This window comes from Pan troglodytes, chromosome 4 (assembly GCF_028858775.2).
Source record: "Pan troglodytes isolate AG18354 chromosome 4, NHGRI_mPanTro3-v2.0_pri, whole genome shotgun sequence".
In the NCBI taxonomy this organism is placed as follows: Eukaryota; Metazoa; Chordata; class Mammalia; order Primates; family Hominidae; genus Pan; species Pan troglodytes.
The window spans coordinates 123,056,487-123,080,489 of NC_072402.2; the positions used below are offsets into that span (position 1 = coordinate 123,056,487).

The 24,003-nt window shown below is 36.7% G+C and overlaps 1 long non-coding RNA gene across 2 annotated transcripts in view; it reads left to right on the forward strand.

Annotated features, from left to right (window-relative positions):
- The window catches only part of LOC104006543 (uncharacterized), a 495,672-nt gene that overhangs the window by 339,832 nt on the left and 131,837 nt on the right, over positions 1-24,003 (forward strand). The gene's annotated exons all lie outside the window — the stretch shown is intronic.

Genomic DNA, 24,003 nt, shown 5'->3' on the forward strand with positions numbered 1-24,003 from the left:
AATCTGGATATTCTGCCATCCTGTTGGCAACACTTTTCACCAGCATTTAACAGTCGATACTGGATATAAACTTTAGATCAATATAGTTACATTTGGTAGTTTTCCCTGAAAAACTCCTGTTTTTTTTTTTTTTTTTTTTTTTTTTTTTTTTTTTGACACAGGGTCTCACTCTGTGGCTCAGGCTGGAGTGCAGGGCCATGATCATGGCTCACAGCCTCAACCTCCCGGGCTCAAGTGATTCTCCTACTTTAGCCTCCCAAGTAGCTGGGATTACAGGTGCACGCCACCACACTGAGCTAATTTTGTATTTTTTGTAGAAACGGGGTTTTGCCATGTTGCCCAGGCTGGTCTTGAACTCCTGAGCACAAGCAATCCACCCACCTTGGCCTCCCAAAGTGCTGGGATTACAGGCACGAGCCACCACACCTGGTACTGATTTTTAAACTTCCTGAATATTTACCCATAAGTATTCTGAATAAGTAACTATTCTGACATTGTTGAGTAGCTTATGATGTACTGCTAATATGCTGTTAATAGAGAGAGCAAGCTATAATGCACATACATACATATGTATGCCTACATAGAACACTGTGGGTTTTTTCATTTCATATATAAATCTTATTCCATTAATTAGCTTATATATTAATAACTGATGAGTCTTTGACATGTAAATAAATAAATAGGTAAATACATACATACATACATAGCCTAAAATTTCACTGTGATACAATTTAATTTCGAGTGTTCTTTTTGGAGTATACAAAAAAATTCCATACCTCAGGCTTATTTGAAATGTACTATTTGTTAGGTGACAGTGTCTTCATATAATTTTCAAATTCTGAAGAATTATAGCTTGAGAGATTCTTTTCTTCTTCCACAGTAATGACATGCATCACTTACAGCAGGAATTTTAAACTACGTGTATTTCTTTGCATTTCTTCACAAGCTCCAACTTAAAATATTATTGTGACAATAAATATCTTTGCTTCAAGAATCCTGCATAAAATGTAAGAGCTTTTAACATGGAATAAATAAATGCATTGTTCTCTGAGATTAGGTCAGTGTCTTTGAAATACACTGTATTAGAATGTTAATTGAGTTTGACATAAGCATGGATATAAAATGCATCGTGCCACTCAACTTACCAGCAGTGAAACTGATTACCAATTCTAATCGTTGTCTGCATGGTGACAGCATACTGAGATGGAGATGTTGAATATTTTAGTTTGTGATATTATCATGGTTGTTTAAAGTACTGACTACGTGTTTTGAAACCAATAGAAGTAATTGGTATGCATGTAGGAACTAGCAGGCTGAGCACATCATTTATTTATAGAGCCTTTTGATGTAACTCTTTGGGGGGAAAAGTTAATAAAACATGGCTCAAAGATAAATTTTTCACTCACCACTATAATGTGACATACAGCACAAATTATTGTACAAAAAACCCTGTTTTCTGGTGAGGCATGTTCTTTATCCCTTTTTAAGCCATTTTGCCAAGGCAAGAAGGAAAGGACTGGAGGAAATAAGAGGTATACCGGTATTATTAATTATGTTAAATTTTTCTGAAGCAACTTGTGACAATAAAAATCCATGTGCCAACAGAGGGAAATCATGGGTATGATATAGCCTTCCTATTTTCTCACATAAAGCAGGTTATGTTCTCAAAGGGTGGGTGACTTGTTCACCAACAAGTAGGTATTAGAAGCTGAGAAGGACTAGCAACATATTTGGGAACCAACATGGTGGCCTCCTTTGAAAAGCCAGATGTACAGGAAGGTCCTTCTGTACACACCCCTCTGCAGGGAGGACACTGACATGCTCGGTCTCTATTCAAAACGGAGAACCATGTATTTTTACAACAATATTGACTCAATGTCTAATTGTGGTCAGAGAACTGCTAACTCCCAACTTGATTTGCCTCAGGCAGAATCAAATCTTAAAACAGTAAGCTGGAGAAATATTAAACTGCTGACAAGATGAAAAATGTGCCAAGAGTGGTGATGTGGGCAGAGGTGGAAAGAGCATGAAGGAGCAAAGATGCTCTACACACACAATTATCTATGTCATGTGACTGCCTGTCTCTAGTGTGTGTACACTTGCTCATAATCATTGGAGACCAAATAAAGCAATGGTTATGGGACTGGCCCGAAAATCAAAAGAGCTGGGTTTTGACTTTTTTTTAACTGACAACTGTGCAATCTTAGGTAGGGATTTTAATCCTTCTGGGCCTGCTTTTCCTTATCTTGAACAGTTTCTCACTCTCTTTTTAAGTCCATGGTTTCACAATGCCTTCTCTTAGGAATGTTTTTGAAAGGGGAAATTTTAGATCTAAAAAGTAGAAACAATTCATTAGAACTTTTATGAAGGAGCTATTTTTATAAACAAGCACAGTTTTTCATCAAATTTTGCCATTAATATTTTGTTATCAATATTTATTAACCACAATTATCTTTCTTCAGATGGGAACCTGTATTCCAGTTGGTGGATTTTCATAGGTGTAAAAATATCTTTTATTGATTTATTTTCCCTAGAGGGCACTTTGAAAATTTATTTTGGGCCAGGCACAGTGGCTCATGCCTGTAATCCTAGCACTTTGGGAGGCCAAGATGGGTGGATCACCTGAGGTCAGGAGTTAGAGACCAGCCTGGCCAACATGGCGAAATCCTGTCTCTACTAAAAATACAAAAATTAGCCGGGTGTGGTGGTGCATGCCTGTAATCCCAGCTACTTGGGAGGCTGAGGAAGGAGAATCATTTGAACCTGGGAGGTGGAGGTTGCAGTGAGCCGAGATCGCACCACTGCCCTCCAGCCTACCTGACGGGAGTGACACTCCTTCTCAAAAAAAAAAATTAGAAAAAAAGGAAAAGAAAATTTAATTTGAACAATAAACACTGTTTATGGATGGTTGATAAGACATGACCAGACTGGCTTAGACCCAATGATGATGAAGGAAGTAGAACACAGAAATATGTAAGTAGGTACATCAAGAACTTCTTTTTATGGTATTAAGTCCTCCTCTAGAGCAGTAAACCCACAGCTCAAGACTCCTAAGACTGGTTATTTATTTACTCCTTCTGGGCTCCATTGACCAAAGAACTGTTGAGTGTGTTTTTCTGTAAGTAATGAAGAAAGTAATAGGCAGCCGAGTCTACTCATTTGTATTCACATCTGGTATAAATCCTTTCTACTGCTCATTGCTGTTGGTTGTATATCTATGAAAGAGCAACAATGAACAAAATCTGAGTCTTGGTCCTTGTATTATTTATCTAATGCTATGTAGAAAAATACTGTGTCTAAATAATAATTTGCACAGAGCCTACCTGGGATGACTTGTCTCTGGTCGAAGAGGGGTTGGCTAGGCTTATACATACATTTGCAGTCCTACCAGTTACATTAGCTGGTAACTGACTGGTCCCAGATGGCCTCATTTGTATGTTTGGCAGTTATTAGAGCTGTTTTCCAGAGTGAGTCTACTCTTTTCTACATGGCTTCTCTAGCAGGCTACCATGGGCTTCCTCACATGGCCACTAGATTTTAAGGAGATGAGAGCAGAAACTATTAAGACATTCTAAGACCTGAGCAAAAATTGCACAATATCACTTCTGCCACATACTATTGATGAATGTAAATCACAAAGACAGCCCAGGTCCAATTGGTGGGAAAGGAGGCTCTATCTCTCAATGGGATGAGCTGTATAGTCTGTTTACCTTGCCTGGACTTTACCCACGGAGCTCCATTGTTAATGCTTCAGGTATTTATTTTGGCACACTCCACTTCTGATTACAATTTCTGTGTAAGGAGTCTATCGTGATATAAAGAAATACCCAAAGACTTAGTGGAAAAATATAATATTCATTTATTTTTGTCATAATTTATTGACCATTGAGAAGGCCTATATATATATATATACACACACATGTATGTATAATATACACACATACATATAATTGGCTGAGTTTACATATGCAGTTATGGTCAGTTGCCAGGTAGATGGGAGGGGGCTGTCCTGGATGGTCTTGCTCATATCTAGCTAGTGGCTGGACTGTTAAGCAGGGTACCTTGATTTTCTCCTTGTAGGTTAGCTCAGCTTCTTCATATAGTAACTAATTTTTATTTTGTAAATTTAATTTTATTTTAGACTCTGGGTACATGTGCAGGTTTGTTACATGAACATATTGTGTAATGGTGGAGTTTGGGCTTCTAGTGTGCACATAACCCAAACGGCGACTTTTGTACCCAATAGGTAATTTTTCAACCCTCACCTCCCTCTCAATCTCCCCCTTTTTGGAATCCCCAGTCTCTATTGTTTCCATATTTATGTCCATATATTTCCATTGTTTAGCTCCCACTTTTTTTTATTGTACTTTATGTTCTAGGGTACATGTGCACAACGTTCATGTTTGTTACATAGGTATACATGTGCCATGTTGGTGTACTGCACGCATTAACTCGTCATTTACATTAGGTTTATCTCCTAATGCTATCCCTCCCCCCTCCCCCGACCCCACAACAGTCGCCGGTGTGTGATGTTCCCCTTCCTGTGTCCAAGTGTTCTCATTGTTCAGTTCCCACCTATGAGTGAGAACATGCGGTGTTTGGTTTTTTGTCCTTGTGATAGGTTGCTGAGAATGATGGTTTCCAGCTTCATCCATGTCCCTACAAAGGACATGACATCATCGTTTTTTATGGCTGTGTAGTATTCCATGGTGTATATGTGCCACATTTTCTTAATCCAGTCTATCATTGATGGACATTTGGGTTGGTTCCAAGTCTTTGCTATTGTGAATAGTGTCACAATAAACATATGTGTGCATGTGTCTTTATAGCAGTATGATTTATAATCCTTTGGGTATATATCCAGTAATAGAATGACTGGATCAAATGGTATTTCTAGTTCTAGATCCTTGAGGAATCATCACACTCTCTTCCACAATGGTTGAACTAGTTTACAGTCCCACCAACAGTGTCAAAGTGTTCCTATTTCTCCACATCCTCTCCAGCACCTGTTGTTTCCTGACTTTTTAGGGATCGCCATTGTAACTGGTGTGAGATGGTATCTCATTGTGGTTTTGACTTGCATTTCTCTGATGGCCAGTGATGATGAGCATTTTTTCGTGTGTCTTTTGGCTGCATAAATGTCTTCTTTTGAGAAGTGTCTGTTCATATCCTTCGCCCAACTTTTAATGGGGTTGTTTGTTTTTTTCTTGTAAATTTGTTTGAGTTCTTTGTAGATTCTGGATATTAGCCCTTTGTCAGATGAGTAGATTGCAAAAATTTTCTCCCATTCTTAGGTTGCCTGTTCACTCTGATGGTAGTTTCTTTTGCTGTGCAAAAGCTCTTTAGTTTAATTAGTTCCCGTTTGTCAATTTTGGCTTTTGTTGCCATTGCTTTTGGTGTTTTAGACACGAAGTCCTTGCCCATGCCTGTATCCTGAATGGCATTGCCTAGGTTTTCTTCTAGGGTTTTTATGGTTTTAGGTCTAACATTTAAGTCTTTAATCCATCTTGAATTAATTTTTGTGTAAGGTGTAAGGAAGGGATCCAGTTTCAGCTTTCCACTTATGGCTAGCCAGTTTTCCCAGCGCCATTTATTAAATAGGGAATCCTTTCCCCATTTCTTGTTTTTGTCAGCTTTGTCAAAGATCAGATGGTTGTAGATGTGTGGTATTATTTCTGAGGGCTCTGTTCTGTTCCATTGGTCTATATGTCTGCTTTGGTACTGGTACCATTACCATGCTGTTTTGGTTACTGTAGCCTTGTAGTATAGTTTGAAGTCAGGTAGCATGATGCCTCCAGCTTTACTCTTTTGGCTTAGGATTGTCTTGGCAATGCAGGCTCTTTTTTGGTTACAAGTGAACCTTAAAGTACTTTTTTCTAATTCTGTGAAGAAAGTCATTGGTAGCTTGATGGGGATGGCATTGAATCTATAAATTACCTTGGGCAGTATGGCCATTTTCATGATATTGATTCTTCCTATCCATGTAGCTCACACTTTATAAATGAGAAGATGTAGTATTTGATTGTCTGTTTCTGAGTTATTTCACTTAGGATAATAGCCTCCAGCTCTATTCATGTTGCTGCAAAGGACATGATTTTGTTCTTTTTCATGGCTGCATAGTATCCCGTGGTGTATACATACCACATTTACTTTAATTAACTGTCGATGGACACTTGGGTTGATTCTGTGTCTTTGCTATTGTAACTAGTGGGTGTATTTTTAATATAATGATTTCTGTTCCTTTTTTTGTTGTTATTGTGAATAGTGCTGCAATACTAGCTCAGGCGTATTTTTAATATAATGAGTTCTGTTCTTTTTTTTTTTTTTAGATGGAGTCTCGCTCTGTCACCCAAGCTGGAGTGCAGTGGCGTGATCTTGGCTCACTGCCAGCTCTGCCTCCTGGGTTCATGCCATTCTCCTGCCTCAGCCTCCAAGTAGCTGGAACTACAGGCGTCTGCCACCACGCCTAGCAAATTTTTTGTATTTTTTTAGTAGAGACAGGGTTTCACCATGTTAGCCAGGCTGGTCTTGATCTTCTGACCTCGTGGTCCGCCTGCCTTGGCCTCTGAAAGTGCTGGGAATATAGGCATGAGCCACCGTGCCTGGAAGATTTCTGTTCCTTTTAGTAGATAGCCAGCAATGGGATTGCTGGGTATAATGGTAGTTTTATTTTTACTTCTTTGAGAAATCTCTTTACTGTTTTCCGTAGAGGTGTTACTAATTAACATTCCTACCAACAGTGTATAAGCATACCCTTTTCTCAGTATCCACACTAACATCTGTTGTTTTTTGACTTTTTGATAATAGTCATTCTGACTGGTATAAGTTGATATGCCATTTCTCTGATGATTAGTGATGTTGAGCCTTTTAAATGTTTCTTGGCTACTTGTATGTCTTCCTCTGGGAAAGGTCTTTCTCAGTCTTCCTCTCAGAAATTCTGTTCATGTTCTTTGCCCACTTTTTAATAGGGTTTTTTTTTTTCTTGTTGAAATGTTTGAGTTTGTTGTAGATTCTGGCTATTAACCCTTTGTTGAAGCATAATTTGCAAATATTTTCTCCCATTCTCTAGATTGTCCATTTATTCTGTTACTTCTTTAGCTATGCAGAACTTTTGAAAATTTAATTATGTCCCATTTGTCTATTATTGTTTTTTGTTGAATTTTCTTTGGGGGTCTTAGTCATAAATACTTTGCCTAGGCCAGAAGAGTTTTTCTTAGAACTTTTATAGTCTCAGGTTTTAAAATTTAAGTCTTTAATCCATCTTGAGTTAATTTTTGTATATTGTGAGAAATAGGGGTCCAGTTTCATTCTTCTGCATGTGGCTAGCCATTTTTCCCCACTGTTTATTTTTGTTGGCTTTGTCAAAGATCAGTTCGTTGGAAGTATATGGCTTTATTTCTAGGTTCTCTATTCTGTTCCATTCACCTATGTGTCTATTTTTGTACCAGTACCATGCTGTTTTAGTTATTATAGCCTTGTACTATAATTTGAAGTTGGGTACTGTGATGCCTCTGGCTTCATTCTTTTTGTTTAGGATTGCTTTGGCTACTGGGCTTTTGTTTTGTTTTGTTTTGTTTTGTTTTTTGGTTCCATATGAACTTTAGGAATTTTTTTCTAATTCTGTGAAGAATAACATTGGTAGTTTGATAGGAATTTCATTGAATCTATAGATTTCTTTGGGCAGTATGATCATTTAAGAAGTATTGATTCTTCTGATTTGTGAGAATGTGATGTTTTTCCATCTGTTTGTGTCATCTATAATTTCTTTCATCAGTGTTTTGTAGCTCTCCTTGTAGACATAACTTACCTCTTTGGTTGAATTTATTCCTAGACATTTTATTTTTATCTTGGCTATTGTAAATGTAATTGAGTTCCTGATTTGGTTCTCAGCTTGAAAATTATTTGTGTATAGAAATGAGTAGTTAGATTTCAAGAGCACAACAATTAAAAAAAGTTTTCAAGTTTTCATATCTAGCTAACAGACATGTATAGAGAGTAAATTAATGACTAAACCCTAGAAAAGAAATTGTGTGAAGGTAGGTAGAGAATAAATAATATAAAAGGACAATAGGGTGAATGTCTCAAAAATGATGTGCACCACATGAATGTTATTGACAATTCAAACCTAAATACCCAATTGATGAAATGATACACATTTTATTATTAGAATTGCATTTAAAATATTGATGGATAATTTTTATGTTGTAGTTAAATTAAGATCAGAAAGTTTGACCACGAAACCTAAATATAAATAATATTTATCAAAATGTTTTTCTCCAACTCCCTAAATAAGTCTACAATTTTCTCTGGTGTCGAAGTAATCTTTTGGTAAAATATTAAACATCCTTGAAGGGGTTGTAATTCTTTCAGACCATGCTTGCATTAAGTAGTATATTTATAACTGCTCAAGTTACTTATTCTGACTAAATTATATCCTACTACCAAGAGTTGACTTAGTGACTGGTAACTACTGTGAATAGCACCCATTTTATGTATAACAGCTTTCTAAACCCTTCATATCAACAAGCTTCCCAATAATAATAAATATTCAGGAATCACCCATATCCATCTTTCTCCAACTTCATTGATGGAAGACTCATATGAGGTATTTGCTAAACAAACAAATTCTCAAGCCTCAACCTGGACCTTCTGAATAATAATCTTATGTGTAAATTGATGATCTCCATGTTTAATGATCACCTCTGGGAATTCTTTTTTTTTTTTTTTTGGAGATGGAGTCTTACTCTGTCACCCAGGCTGGAGTGCCATGGTGCAATCTCAGCTCACTGCAACCTCCACCTTCTGGGTTCAAGCAATTCCCCTGCCTCAGCCTCCCAAGTAGCTGGGACTACAGGCACATGCCACCACATCTGGCTAATTTTTGCATTTTTACTAGAGATAGGGTTTCACCATGTTGACCAGGCTGGTCTTGAACTCTTGACCTCAGGTGATCCACCCGTCTCGGCCTCTCAAAGTGCTGGGAATACAGGTATGAGCCACTGCGCCCGGCCAGAATTCTTATGATTAGGGGAGTATGGGAAGTCCTAACCTAGGTAATACATTTGAGATTCATGGAGTACGTATCTTTATATTCTCCCACCACATATAATAAAGAGTCTTGCAAATATTTTAGTTATGTTTGAGACTATTAAAAACAACCTAATTAATACTCGTGAGTATATAGTAAACACTCATAAATACACATCTCCATAAGTCAAGATTATGTTGCTCTCCAGGGAAATATATCAGAAATTTAAACCACTGCAAGATTCTGATGGCAGTTTGCTCAATTTAGAAAGAGAAAGGCTATTTGGAATAAAAACAGGTTTTACAAAAGAATTTCAAAAATGTGATGCTATATCCTCTTAAAGTCATTGTAACTATATTAAAGATACAAGCTGATACATTGTATATATAACATTTCCCCCATTTTTACCCTGACTTACACTTCCATGAAGATTAATTTGAAATGTGAATTTTGATTACTTGCTTTGCACGGAAATTCACTTAGCAAAACTTCAGCAGGTTGAAGCACAAGTAAATATGACGAACTACAGTACAAGGATAGTCTTATGATTTTAATAAAAATTACACAAATATATTATTTGAATAATTAATACCAAGTAGTCAAAAATAGCTGCCTATATCAAAAAATACATTAGAGTATTAATTTGCTGAACAATTCTGGTGGGCAGGTGTACTGTTTGCAGATTTAAGAAAAAATGCACACACACACACAGACACACACACATACACGCCCTCAGACACAGATGCTCCTTGACTTACAATGAAGTTAAATCCTGGTAAAGCCATTGTAAGCTGACAATATCAACTTGAAATGCATTTACTTAATACAACCAAACTACTAAACATTATAGCTTAACCTAGCCTAACTTCAATAGGCTCAGAGCAGCTACATTAGACTATAGTTGAACAGAATCATCTAACAGAAACCTACTTTATAATAGAGTTTGAATAACTCATTTAATTTATTGAATATTATACTGAAAGTGAAAAACACAATAGTTGTATGGGTACTTGAAGTATGGTTTCTACTGAGCATATATCACCTCCTTACCATTGTAAAGTTGAAACATTGTAAGTCAAACCATTGTTAAGTCAGTGACTCACTCTCTCTCTCTCTCTGTCTCTGTGTGTATGTGTGTATTACCTGCTTGCAAGAACTAGCTAATAGTCTAACTCAGGGGTTGGCAAACTTCTGAAAATAGCCAGATAATAAATATTTTAGGTTTTGCTGGCCACAAAGTCTGTCACAACCACTCTACTCTGCCATTGTAGCCTGAAAGCTGCTACAGTCAATATGTAAACAAACAAACGTGTATTCCAATAAAATTTTATTTATAAAAAAGGCATTCAGCTGGATTTGGCTCACAGGCCATAGTTTGCCAACCTCTGATCTAATGGGGTAAAAAATTATAAAGTACCAGATGAAGCTTACATAATATCTATCTTGTAAGTTTATTCTCCTCCCTGTCTGTACATACCATTTCTCAGATCAAAAGGTAGAGCTCACTTTCCTCCTCTTTGAATTCTGACTTATAACTGAATATGACCAAGAGAATAGCAATTTCAGAAGAAGAAATGATGTTCTGAGACCTTGAAGTCCAGGCTTTAAGAGGAATGGAAGTTTCTACTTTTGGCCTTTTGGAATACAGTCACCATGCTGTGAGGATCCCAGATCATATGGAAAGACCACGTAGAGGAGAACAGAGGTGCTCCAGTTGGCAGCCCTAACTAAGCTCCTAGTGGACAGTCAGAACCAACTGTAAGCCATTTTGGACGTTCTGGATGTCCAGGTTGAACCCCCCACAATGACTGCAGCCCCGGGGAGTATCACATGGAGCAGAAGAACTGACTGAGCCTAGCCAACTTGCAGTGTCATGAGAGATAATATAGTCATTGTTTTAAGTAACTACATTTTGGGATGGCTTGTGATACAGTAGTAGATACTTAAAACATCTCACTATTGGTATTATTTGTGTCCAGTTATTCATGCCTACCAATGACTTGGAATCATAACTATAAGAACAAACTAGTAGTGTTAGTGAATCACTAAACAGCTCATGAATTTTTGTCCTCAAATTTCCTAGTCTGAGCCATATTATTCAAAATTCCATTCTGGATATCTTGTATAACACATTCCAGGAATATGTGTAATATATTCCAAGATTCTCTGAATGTGTAACTGGAGGATTGTTTAAGAAACTAAGATTACATTTTTTAAAAGTTGGAAAGTCAGAGAATCTATGATCTGATATGTCTGGGTCTCTCTCCATCCGCAGAAGACACAAATGAAAGCTAGACAATCTGAAATTATCCTCCTCTCTCTTACATCAAGAAGCCTAGACAGTATAATAAAAAGACACTAATAATTAAAAATTTTGGTTGTGATCAAAAAGATACAACGTATTTATTATAGGCTTACTATGTCCTGTTTGTGATTCAAGGATTTATCTGGAATATCTCATTTAATTCTCCCAACAACCTTGAGAGATATTATATTCCCATTTTTCTGATGATGAAGTCAAGACTTGGTCATTGTATACAACTATAATGAACACTGTCAAGATTCAAACCTAGACTGTTTTTTTTCCAGAGTACAGATACGTATTAGTCCATTTTCACACTGCTATAAAGATACTACCTGAGACTGGGAAATTTATTTTTTTAAAAAAGATTTAATTCACTCAAAGTTTCACATGGCTGGGAAGGCCTCAGGAAACTTACAATCATGGCAGAAGGTGAAGGGGTTACAATCATGGCAGAAGGGGAAAGGGAAGAAAGGTACATCTTACATGGCATTGGTAGAGAGAGAGAATGTGCAGGGGAAACTCAACAAGATCTTCTGAGAACTCCCTCACTATCATGAGAGCAGCATGGGGGAAACTGCCCCCATGATCCAATCACCAGTTCCCTGCCTTGATATGTGGGAGTTACAGTTAGAGATGAGATTTGAGTGGGGATGCAGAGCCAAACCACATCATTCTGCCCCTGGCCCCTCCCAAATCTCATGTCCTTTTCATATTTCAAAACCAATCTCATTCCTTCCCAACAGTCCCCCAAGGTCTTAACTCATTCCAACATTAACTCAAATGTCCTAGTCCAAAGTCTTATCTGAGACAAGGCAAGTCCCTTTTGCCTATGAGCCTCTAAAATCAGAAACAAGTTAGTTACTTCCAAGATAAAATGGGGGTACAGGATTTGCCTATGAGACTCTAAATCAGAAATGAGTTAGTTACTTCCAAGATAAATGGGGGTACATTTACATGATAAATGTTCCTATTGCAAAGCGAGCAATTGGCCAAAACAAAGGGCCTGCAGGCCCCATGCAAGTGTGAAACCCAGCCAGGGTTCTTAAAACTCCAAAATCTCTTTTGACTATATGTCTCACATCCAGGGCATGCTGATGCAAGGGATGGGCTTCCAAGGCCTTGGGCAGCTCTATCCCTGTGGCTCTACAGGGTACAACCCTTTGGCTGCTTTCAGGGACTGGTGTTGAGTGCTTGCTGTTTTTCCAGGTACATGGTGCAAGCTGTTAATGGATCTACTATTCTGGAGTCTGGGGGATGGTGGCCCTCTTCCACTAGGCAGTACCCCAGTGGGGACTCTGTGTGGGAGCTCCAATCCCACATTTTCCTTCTGCACTGCCCTAGCAGAGGTTCTCTATGAGGACTCTGCCCCTGTTGCAGACTTCTGCCTGGACATCCAATCCATACCTCCTCTGAAATCTCGGCAGAAGCTCCCAAAGCTCAACTCTTGTCTTCTGTGCACCCGCAGGCCAAACACCATGTGGAAGCTGCCAAGGTTTGGGGCTTGCACTCTCTGAAGCAATGGCCTGAGCTGTATGTTGGCCCATTTTAGCCAGGCAGGAGCTGGAGCAACTGGGACATAGAGCACCACATCCCAAGGCTGCACAGAGCGGTGGGATCCTGGGCCCGGATCATGAAACCATTTTTCTCTCTTAGACCTCCAGGCCTGTGATGGGAGGGGCTGCCATGAAGGTCTTTGACATGCCCTGGAGACATTTTTCCCCATTGTCTTGGCTATTAACATTTGGCTCCTTTTAACTTATGCAAATTTCTGCAGCTGGCTTAAATTTTTTCCCCCAAAATGGGCTTTTCTTTTCTACCACATGGTTAGGCTGCAAATTTTCCAACCTTTTACACTCTGCTTCCCCTTTAATCATAAGTTTCAATTTCAAACCATCTCTTTGTGAGTGTATATAACTGTATGCTTTCAGGAAAAATCAGGTCACCTCTTGAATGCTTTGCTGCTTAGAAATTTCTTCTGCCAGGTACCCTAAATCATCTCTCTCAAGTTCAAAGTTCCACACATCTCTAGGGCAGGGGGCAAAATGCCACCAGTCTCTTTGCTAAAATATAGCAAGGGTCACTTTTATTCCAGTTCCCAACAAGTTCCTTATCTCCATCTGAGACCACCTCAGCCTGGACTTCATTGTCCATATCACTGTCAGCATTTTGGTCAAAACCTTTCAACAAGTATCTAGGAGTTCCAAGCTTTCCCACATCTTTCTGTCTTTTTCTGAGCACTCCAAACTGTTCCAACCTCTGCCTGTTACCCAGTTCCAAAGTTGCTTCCACATTTTCAGGTTATTTTTATAGCAGTATGCCACTATTCTGGTACCAATTATCTGTATTAGTCCATTTTCACACTGCTATAAAGAACTACCTGAGACTGGATAATTTATGAAGAAAAGGGGTTTAATTGACTCACAGTTCCACATGGCTGGGGAGGCCTCAGGAAACTTACAATTACGGCAGAAGGCAAAGGGGAAGCAAGGCACATCTTACATGGCAGCAGGAGAGAAAGAGAGAGCACAGGGGAAACTGCCACACACTTATCAAACAACCAGATCTTATGAGAACTCCCTCACTGTCACGAGAGCAGCATGGGGGAAACAACCTCCATGATCCAATCACCTCCCACCAAGTCCCTCCCTCAATATGTGGGGATTACAATTTGAGATGAGATTTAGATGGGGACACAGAGGAAAACCATATCAAGGTGCCTAGCATCAGAGCAATAATACCACAATGCATATCTGTTCTTAGCCCAAACTTTTCGGCTGAATGTGACCCCTGCATTTTGTGACCAAATGACTAGCCACGGTGGTTGGCTAGCACAGCAGAATGGCTGGAATCAGCCTAAGAAGAGCTCACTTTCATCCATACACTCACTGTTTCTAACTTGGAACCCTGATTTACAGGACAGTTACAATGAGAATTCCTATCTTTAGATAAACTGAATGGGGAAGGAGAAGAGGTGCTTTTCTGGGTGCCTCCGCTTCTGACTATTTCATCTTTGTACTTGGGCTTCAGTATTCAAACTGTCCACGTGAACAGCCGTTAATTCAGTCAACCTCAACACTCATCAAGTAGTGTATCATAAAACCCAGTTTATGTTCAAAATCCTATTCATGTGAATTTTGAAAATGGAACATTGGAGTTTCAGAATGGCCACTTTTGGCAAAAATAGGGCTAAACAATGAAAGCAAAAGAGAAAAATGTTTGACATTTTCCCTTCATACCTGAATTTATGTGTTCCTACTGATGCCGCATTCCTGCATATGAACTCAAACTCCTCCATTACACGCAACATGCTTCTGCTGGGCCCCATTATCTTTTCAGGCCCATTCATAATTTTTGTTATTGCTTTCTTGCCATTACAAAGGTTAGTGCAAAGTACGCATCTCACAGGTCTATGGCTATAGCAAAGCTAAACAACTAATGTTCAACTTTCATTGAATACTGAATATTAAGGGGCACAATGAAAAATCCTCATCTTTTCATCCTCTGGATGGAAACACCACCAGTGTATATAGAAAAGAAAGCTGTCTTTTCTTGCCTTTCCTATTTGACTTTTATCACTTCTTGATGTTTGGTAATTATTTCTCTACAAGTGCATTTTGCATGGTTCCCAGGTCCCTCCCTCAATCTGTGGCTAATACAGATTAATGTTGTCTCAGTCTAGCTTCAAATTGCATGCTGGTGTGATTTTCAGATTCTCACTCTTAACTAAAAGAACAAGTTTCAGAAAATTTCTTAACATGTTTATGTATTTCTTGATTTGTGGCTAGTTCATCACAGGAGAGGCATAAAATTTAATTTTTAAGAAAGGGTAATTTCACTAAGCCACAAAAAAATTAAACATGCATAAAACTTACACTCTCGTAAGGTAGAAATACAGGTTTACAATGAATATATATGTATTGATTGAATAAGTGTGAAAATACTTCAGTTAGCTAAAGAATTTCAAAAGTCTCCTTCTAGGCTTATGGAAAGTACATGCATGACATGATACATAGAAGTTAGAGAAGTCCTCATTTTGCCCCTTTCTTTTCTTTCTTCTTTGTGGTCACAGTTTATTGACTCTTTAAAATGATGGGATTTTACAGAATTCATACTATTACCTTTTTGCCTACGTTGTATAATATAGACAAAAGCTAAATAGTAAGTGAAGCGAAAGGCTGAGGATAGAAAGGAAACCTCATTCTTTCACTGATATTTTTTCCTCATGTTTGTGTTTTTCTTGTCTACCAATATAGGTCCACAATGTAATATCAATAATTGGTCAGTTTTTTTAGAACCAGGTGGTTGAATCAAGGCTAGAGCAATATGAATAGAAAAAAAAAAAATCAGAGATGTTACCTTTATAGATAGAGCATTTCCTAGTTGTTTTAAACTGTGGTAAGTTGCAAAATCTGTTCAAGACATTTCTCGTAAAAACTGCTGTAAATGTGGAATGTTTACTATGTGCCAGATATTACACTAAGCACTCACAGACGTATTTCATTTAAAACACAGGACCTCCTGAATCTATTTCTCAAATGGAGCGTCCAGATCCATTTGTTAAAACAGTTTAGTGGATCACGACTAGCATTAAAAAAAATAAATTAGATTGGAAAATAACATCGTGCATCATGTATAATAATAGCAAATACTGCTTCTTAAAATGTTTGTTTCAGTGTATGTGCATGTATGTGTGTGTGTACATGTGTATGCATGTGTGCACATGTGCTGAGTCCTAATGTAAAATGTACTTTTTACTGATAGACACAATTGAAAAACTTCAAAAGTCCTGCGCCATAATGTCATAGTATTATATTAATTTTTAGAGGAAAAATAAGAACAAAATAAAAAAATCCAGCTTTATAATTCTGACTTCCAAAGTTTCCCAATGAATTAGTTTCCACAGAGTTTTTAATGGAGACTAAGATAATGTTATCATTGCACGTTGCTTCCTGTCTCTCTCATGGTTTGCATTTATTTAGCATCCAGGCAGGCCTAACACGGGGTGATTAAATCTCCTCCTCAGATCAGGCCATCTGTGCCATTGAGTAAGTGAGATACTTCAAATAAGTGAATGATGAATTCTGTTCCAGACTGTCCCATAAAATTATAATAAAAATAATAATGAAGTGCTCTATAATAAAAAGAAAGTCATTACAAATACCGTGCTATTGATTTCAAAGGGCAGTAATTTTAGAGGGGCTCTTTCATCTGTGTTATAAATCTCGGCAACCAGCGGAGAAAATGTCAGGATTTTAAAAGCAAACAAATAGAAAAAAAAAATGCCTTCCTGCTCATCTTTCATGCTGTTTTGAGTAAAACTAAGGTAGCACAAATATTTAAACAGATGGCTCAATGATATGCTTTTTTCTTTACTAATCATAGTTATTAAAGCACTCACTTTATTTTTATTGTGTTTTAAACGGGCAGAGAAAATCTGAGTCTGATAATGACCTTTGTACATCATGCTGCAAATTGATTTTGATGACCTTTCACTCTCCGATAATTAGGCTGGCTTCATCTCCCTCCCTCCACTCTCCAAGTGCGTGGTGCGGTGTTTTTCCTGCCTGCCCCTCCAAACCCTATTCCCCTCCCACTAGCTTTGTCTCTCCCATTGCTGGATTGGGTTTCTTTCTCCTCTCTGAAAGCCACAGATTCTTGAATAAAGAATGAATAGAGGTATTTAGAGGCTGACAAAAAAGAAGAATAGTTATTTTACTGATGTTTTGAATGATCAAATATCTGAATTGTCATGTAATTATGACCATTACAGTGATGTCATTGCCATAGTCATTTGGCGATTGTGTACATTGTGTTGAAGACTTATTACCACATTGAATTATACCTCAATAGTTTAATGAATTTTATAAGGGTGTTTCTTTGTGACTAATGTGAACAGATGGTAGAAGTGGAAAAGAAATAAACTATGCCTCATTTTCCTTTACATTTTCTTTGTATTATGCTCTGAAATTAAGAACACTAGACTAACACACATTTATACACGTATTTTAAAATTATAACCTTTAAAAATGCACTTCATCAGATACCTCCAAACCCCATATTTACTTTCTTTAGTCTTTTTTGTTTTTGCTTTTTCATTGTGGTAAAAATATAATATTATTTATTATTTAAGCCATTTTTAAATGCACAATTCCGTGGCATTAAGTACATTCACAATATTATACAGCCATCACCACTATCCCTTTCCAGAACTCTTCATCATTCCAAACTTTTAGACATATTTTTAAACAACCACACATTTTTAGTCCATTAGGAAACATTTCTGTCTTTCTTACATGAGGTTCATTAAATCATATTCTTAACATAATTGTTTATGTATGAATCCCTAAGCCTGAGGTTCATTATGAATGTATTTTCTTCAGGATTCAAGATTTCAGAGGACAGTTTATTGAGGACTGGTAAATCCAAGAAACTTTATAAGTGATAATAATATCTAACATTTATTTCTTCTGAGAGAAGCACTAAGCTAATTACTGCACATGTTAAGGGGAAAAATTAGATAATAAAAGGTCTCGTAAAACATTCTGTAAGGCAAAGTTGCTGTTATTATTATTATTATTAATTTGATGTTTCCTACAAGTATATATTGTGAACGTGCACCAAACCACAATAATAAGATCATAACCAGACCTAGTCTTAAGGGTTTGCAGTTCCCTAAGTTAACTCTGTTTTTTCTCCTTGACTATTAGGATTGAACCCGGGAAACTGAAATCATACTATGATTTTTAAATGGAAGGAAGCCAGTGCAGGAAGTTGGGCATACAAGTGATAGAAATCCTGAAAAGCTGTCAGGAGACCCTGAGGCAACCCAAGTATTAGCAACAACAGGAAGCCACTACAAGGCTGAAGGACCAAAGTGGTGGTGCTGTGTTATGGGAGCCCAGGAGTGGAAGTCACTTCATGCAAACTGAGGCCCTGAAGGAGGCGTAACCATGATGAGAAATGCTTCCACAGAGAGACAGGAAGAGAAATAATCCTGACTTCTCTCTCTGCCTCATATGTTTTAATCTTCCTATAATTTTTTCCATTGGCCAGACCTAACCAGAAGCCTTGTGATGAGGTAGCCTGGGACACACAGTCTAGAGGGAGGAGCAACTCTTTCCTTCCCGGTGTCACAAAGAGCAGAGCTGGAGAAGGGCAAGGAACAGATACTCGGTCGAAGACCAGCACTAAATTTCCAAGTCAGGAAATACCCTCCTTTAACAAAGGCGAAAAGAGGAAAATGTAGAACGATTGATGGAGGAGATGATGAGCCGTGCTTTGAGAAAGCTTCTCAGGGAAGATGACACCTGTCAACTTTCTTATCTGTGAATCTTTTCTTTTCCTCCTTCCTGACATCCAATCCATAGATAAGTCTTATCTGTACACTCCAAAACATGTTTCACAGCCAACTACTTCACCACTTCCATTGCTACCATGGTCCTCTCTTACTTGGATTTTTGCAATCATCTCCTAAATGTTTTTATTGCTATTGTTCTCTTTTTAAAATTGAAGTAAAATTTACATACAATGATATGCACAGATTTTAAGTGAGTTTTGACAAACCTATCTGCCCATGTAACCAACACCTTGATCTCCTGTGTCCATTCATTTCAGTCAAATTCCACCCGTTATGTGCAACCACCATTCCAATTTCTAACACCACAGATCTATTGTGTCTGTTATTAAATTTCACATAAATAGAATCGTACAGTATGTATCTTTGTACATCTGGCTTTTTTACTCATTATAATGTTTTTGAGATTCATCCAGGTTGTTATATGCATTATTAGTCATGTTTTTGTCAATTTCTGATTAGAATTCCATTTTATGAATATACTGTAATATGTTTATCCATTCTCCTGTTGATAGACATTTGGATTGTTTCCTACTTTTTGCTATGAGTAAAGCTATTAAAAACTTTCAAGTACAAGTGTTTTTGGGCAATTAGATAAATCCTTAAGAGTGAAATTCACTGACCGTATGATAAATGTAGCATATAATAAAATGCTCAACTGTATTCTGAAATGCTTGTACCATTTTACACTCTCACCATCATCAATATTTGAGCATTCAGGTTGCTCCACTATCTTGACAACATGGTAATGCCAGTATTTTAAATGTAGCTATTTTAGAGGGTGTGAAGTGGTATCTTATTGAAGGTTTAATTTGCATTTATCTGACAATAAACAATTTTGAGATTTTTATGTGCTTTATGGCCATTCATATATTTTCTTTTGTGAAAGGTCTGTTCAAGTTTTTCTTTCTTATGTATTTGTCATTTAAGTGAGTTTTAGTAGTTCTTCATATATTCTGAATATAAGTCCTTTATCATTTATATATATGTAACAAATATTTCTTCTAGTCTGAGCCTTGTATTTTTATCTTATTAAACCTGGATTGTTAGGTTTAATTTTGCTGAAATCAAATTTTTCTTTTTTTTCTTTCTTTTTTCTTTTGTCTTTTATGGTTGGTGCTTACTATTTTCTTTCTTTTTTTTTTGAGACAGAAGCTAGCTGTGTTACTCAGGGTGGAATGCGATGGAGCAATCTTGTCTCACTGCAACGTCCGCCTCCGGGGCTCAAAAAATTCTTCTGCCTCAGCTTCCCGAGTAACTGGGATTACAGGTGCTCGCCACCTTGCCCAGCTAGTTTTTGTATTTTTAATAGAGACGGGGTTTTATCATGTTGGCCAGGCTGATCTTGAACCTCTGACATCAAGTGATCCATCCTCCTTGGCCTCACAAAGTGCTGGGATTACAGGCATGAGCCACCGTGCCTGGCCCTATTTTCTCTTTAAGAAACCATTGCTTATCCCAAGGCCATAAGGATATTCTGTTATATTTTCCTCTAGAATTTTAAGACTTTAGCTTTTACATTTAGGTCTATGATTCATCTTGATTTAATTTTTGTGTATTATTTGAGACAGGGGTCAGGATTCATGTTTCTTTCATACATTTATCCAATTGTTGCAATGCTACTTGCTGAAAAACCTTTTTTTCATATTAAATTCCCTTGATCTTTTGTTGAATAAAAAATAGACCTGTACGTATACACATCTATTTTTGGACTCTGCTGTTTTATTGAACTATATCTCTGTCCTTATTTGTCTGTAACTTTCTTGTTGCTGTACTGTAGCTTTGTAATAAGTCTTGAAGTAAGATAGTGAATGTTCTCCAACTAGCTTCCTCTTTTTCAAAGATATTTTAGATTTTTTGCATTTCCCTGTATATTCTAGAATCAGCTTGTCAATTTCTACATAAAGGCCTAGTTAGATTTCTGATTAGACTTGTATCACACGTTAATTTGGGGAGTAATTGACACTTTTTCATCATTGAGTCTTCAAATCCATTAACACAGCATATGTCTTAGCTAGCTTGGGCCACTACAACAAAATACAATAAACTGGGTGGCTTATAAACTATGAAATTTATTTCTCACAGGTCTGCTGGCAACAGGTTCTTTCAGCTTTTGTTTATCTAAAAATGTCTATTTCATGTTACATTTTAAAAAAATGTTTTATTTGGAATACTTTGTACTATTTATTTGTATTTTCTCACATTAGAATGTGAGCAGTAGGAGGTTGGAAGCCTTATCTTGTTTACTTCTCTATTCACTTTACCTGGAATTGTGACTGCCATGCAGTATTGGCCAATTTGTTGGAAGAAAAGAAGGAAGGAAGAAAAAGAAAAAAAGAATGGAAAAATGAAAGATGGAGAGAGTAGGGAGGAAAAGAAGGAAGAAAGGACAGAAGAAGGGAAGAAGGAAGAAAGAAAGGAAAACGGAAGGCAAGAAAATTAATTGGCATTGCTATTTATGGCCTCTGTGAAAATGTTTGTATTTGGCAGTTTCTTGAAACATCAGTTGTATTCATCTGGTGTTTGAGTGCCACAAATTAGTTTGCTTAAAATAGCAATAAAAAATATCTGGCAATTGCTGGGCACTGTGGCTTAAGTCTATGTAATCACATTGGGAGACTGAGGCCGGAGGATCCCTTGAGCCCAAGAGCTCAAGACCAGTGTGGGCCACATGGCGAAACTCCAAGTCTACAAAAAATACAAAAATTAGCTGGGCATGGTGGTGCCTGTAGCTCCAGCTACTAGGGAGGCTGAGGTGGGAGAATCACTTGAGCCCAGGAGATGGAGGTTGCAGTGAGCTGAGATGGCGCACCACACTCCAGCCTGGGTACAAAGCAAGACCTGTCTTAAAAAAAAAAATTATATATATATGTATACACATATGGCAAAAAAGAGGTAAAGGAAAATGCCAAATATATATAAGCCTTTAGAATTTATAATTCATTTTAAACTACAAAATGACAATTTATGTCAACTGATCTGTGAAAAAGGTGCCAAGGTCACATAATGGAGAAAGCAATCTCAAATAAGTGGTGCCAGAAAAATGGAATATCCACATGTAGAAAAATGAAATTGGGCCTTATCTCACCCCATATACAAAAATCAGCTTAAAAATGGGTTAAAGACTTAAACACAAGACCTGAAAGTATAAAACGACTGGAAGAAAACATAGAGGAAAAGCTTCTTGACATTGGTCTTGGCAAAATATTTTTTAAACTATGACCTGAAAAGTGCAAAAATAGACAAGTGAGATAACATCAAACTAAAAAGCTTGATGGAAACAATCAACAGAGTGAAGAGACAACCTACAGAATGGGAGAAAATATTGCAAATCATACATCTGATTTGGAGTTAAGATCCGAAATATATATGGAACTTAACTTAATATAAAAAAAAATTAGGAAATGGTCAAATAACCTGCACAGACATTTCTCAAAGGAAGACACAAATGGCTAGCAGGTAATGGAAAAAAAATGCTTAACATCACTAATCAAAAGAGAAACACAAGTTACAACCACAGTGAAATATTACCTCACACCTGTAAGAATGGCTTTTGTAAAAGCGTGAAATACAATTTCCTTCTTTTCTCTCCAATTTTCTTTAAAATCTCTTTACTCTCTAAGGTCACCTTTTTTGAATGTTTATAGCTAGAAATAATCTACCATTAGCACCTTTTCGCTTTATGGTTCTTATTACTCTTTAAAATGATTTAAATATTTGGTTAAGTGATAAAATATTTCATATTACCCAGATCTACTCTAATTTTTTAATTGGCTGGGCTGTACATTATTACACTATTTAGATATACCATGACTTAAAAAATCTGAGTGATATTTAAGTTATTCCCCATTTTAAAATTATCATGTTTTAATATAATTATATATCATTATGTTTTTATGTAATTTGTGTTTGTTTTTAATTTGTATTTGTTTCAGGGTCAGGAAAGTTAAGACTTTTTCATATGCTGACTAGCTATTTGTTTCTTTTCTTATGAAGTGCCCTCTTTTGTTCATTGATGTTTCTTGTTGTTTGTTTTTTGTGAGTTTGCTCTCTGTTTTAAAAATCAATTTGTAAAGCTTTTTCCCTAAATTTAGGTAATTAGCTGTGGGTCCTGTGTTTCTTGTTTGTTAAATGCTTTTTCCTTTTGTAGTGTTTTAAGCTTTGCTGAAAGAGTGTTTTTTTTTAAGTGTTGTCTAAATTATCAAATTTATGGTTTCTGAATTTTGTGTCTGCTTAGAAAGACCATCTCCACCCTAAGTTATAAATAAATTCAGTCACGTTTTCATCCAGTTCTTTAATGGCTTCATTGTTTACTTTAAATCTTTGATCCATCTGGGGTTTATTTTTATCTACGTAGTGATTTGGAGATGTGGCTTTACTTTTTCCAAATGACTATATAGTTATCACAGATTTATTGAAAATTTTATCTTTACCCACACTGGTTTGAAATGCTCTCTTTATGGTAATTTCCGTATGTATTTGGGTGTGTTTCTGGACTTTCTTTTCCATTGATGCTTTTGTGTATTCCTGGCCTATTACTGAAGTGATATGAACTGCAGCTTTACCGTATGTTTTATTATCTGGTACAACTCCTTATTCTTCCTCTTTATAATCCAGCTAGTTTTATATATTTACTTTTCAGGCTACTGTAGTGACAGTTTTATTTTGTAGATTTTAGAGTGTTCTTTTTTTTCCCCCAAAGAAATGATGATTTAACATTGAGCTCTTATTTCTAAGAACAAGATAAATTGCAATTTATTGAAGGCATACAGTATGTCTTTCCATAGATTCTGAAAAATGTTCACCTTGTAATGTCCTACACATTCCATATAAAGTTTGTTTTTGTAAAGATCTTTCTGTTTGGGACTGTGATTGAGATCTTTTCTTCCATTATATTTTTAAATTGGTTATTATTTATATATGAGAGTTTATATTTATTAACTATATAAATATCATAATGTCTTCATTTGTAACAAATTTCTAGTTCATTCTATTTTTTCACATATGCAATTATATTATCTGTAAACACACTTTATCTTTTATTTTTAAATATTTATAATCTGTTTCAGATTAGTATAATTGTTGGTAGTACTGCTCATCTGGGTCCAAAATCAGATATTGCCAAGTTAGTGAAACGTTCTGATCCTCAGTTTTCTCATCTGTAAAATGCTGAGAAGGGCAGCACTTACCCCAAAGGGATAATATAATGATCCAGTTAGTAAGTGTACAAAGCAATTAGCAAAATGCCGAGAACATAATAAGCATTTACAAATGTTAATCATTGTTTTATTTTTTCTCAAAGTTAATTACAGAGTC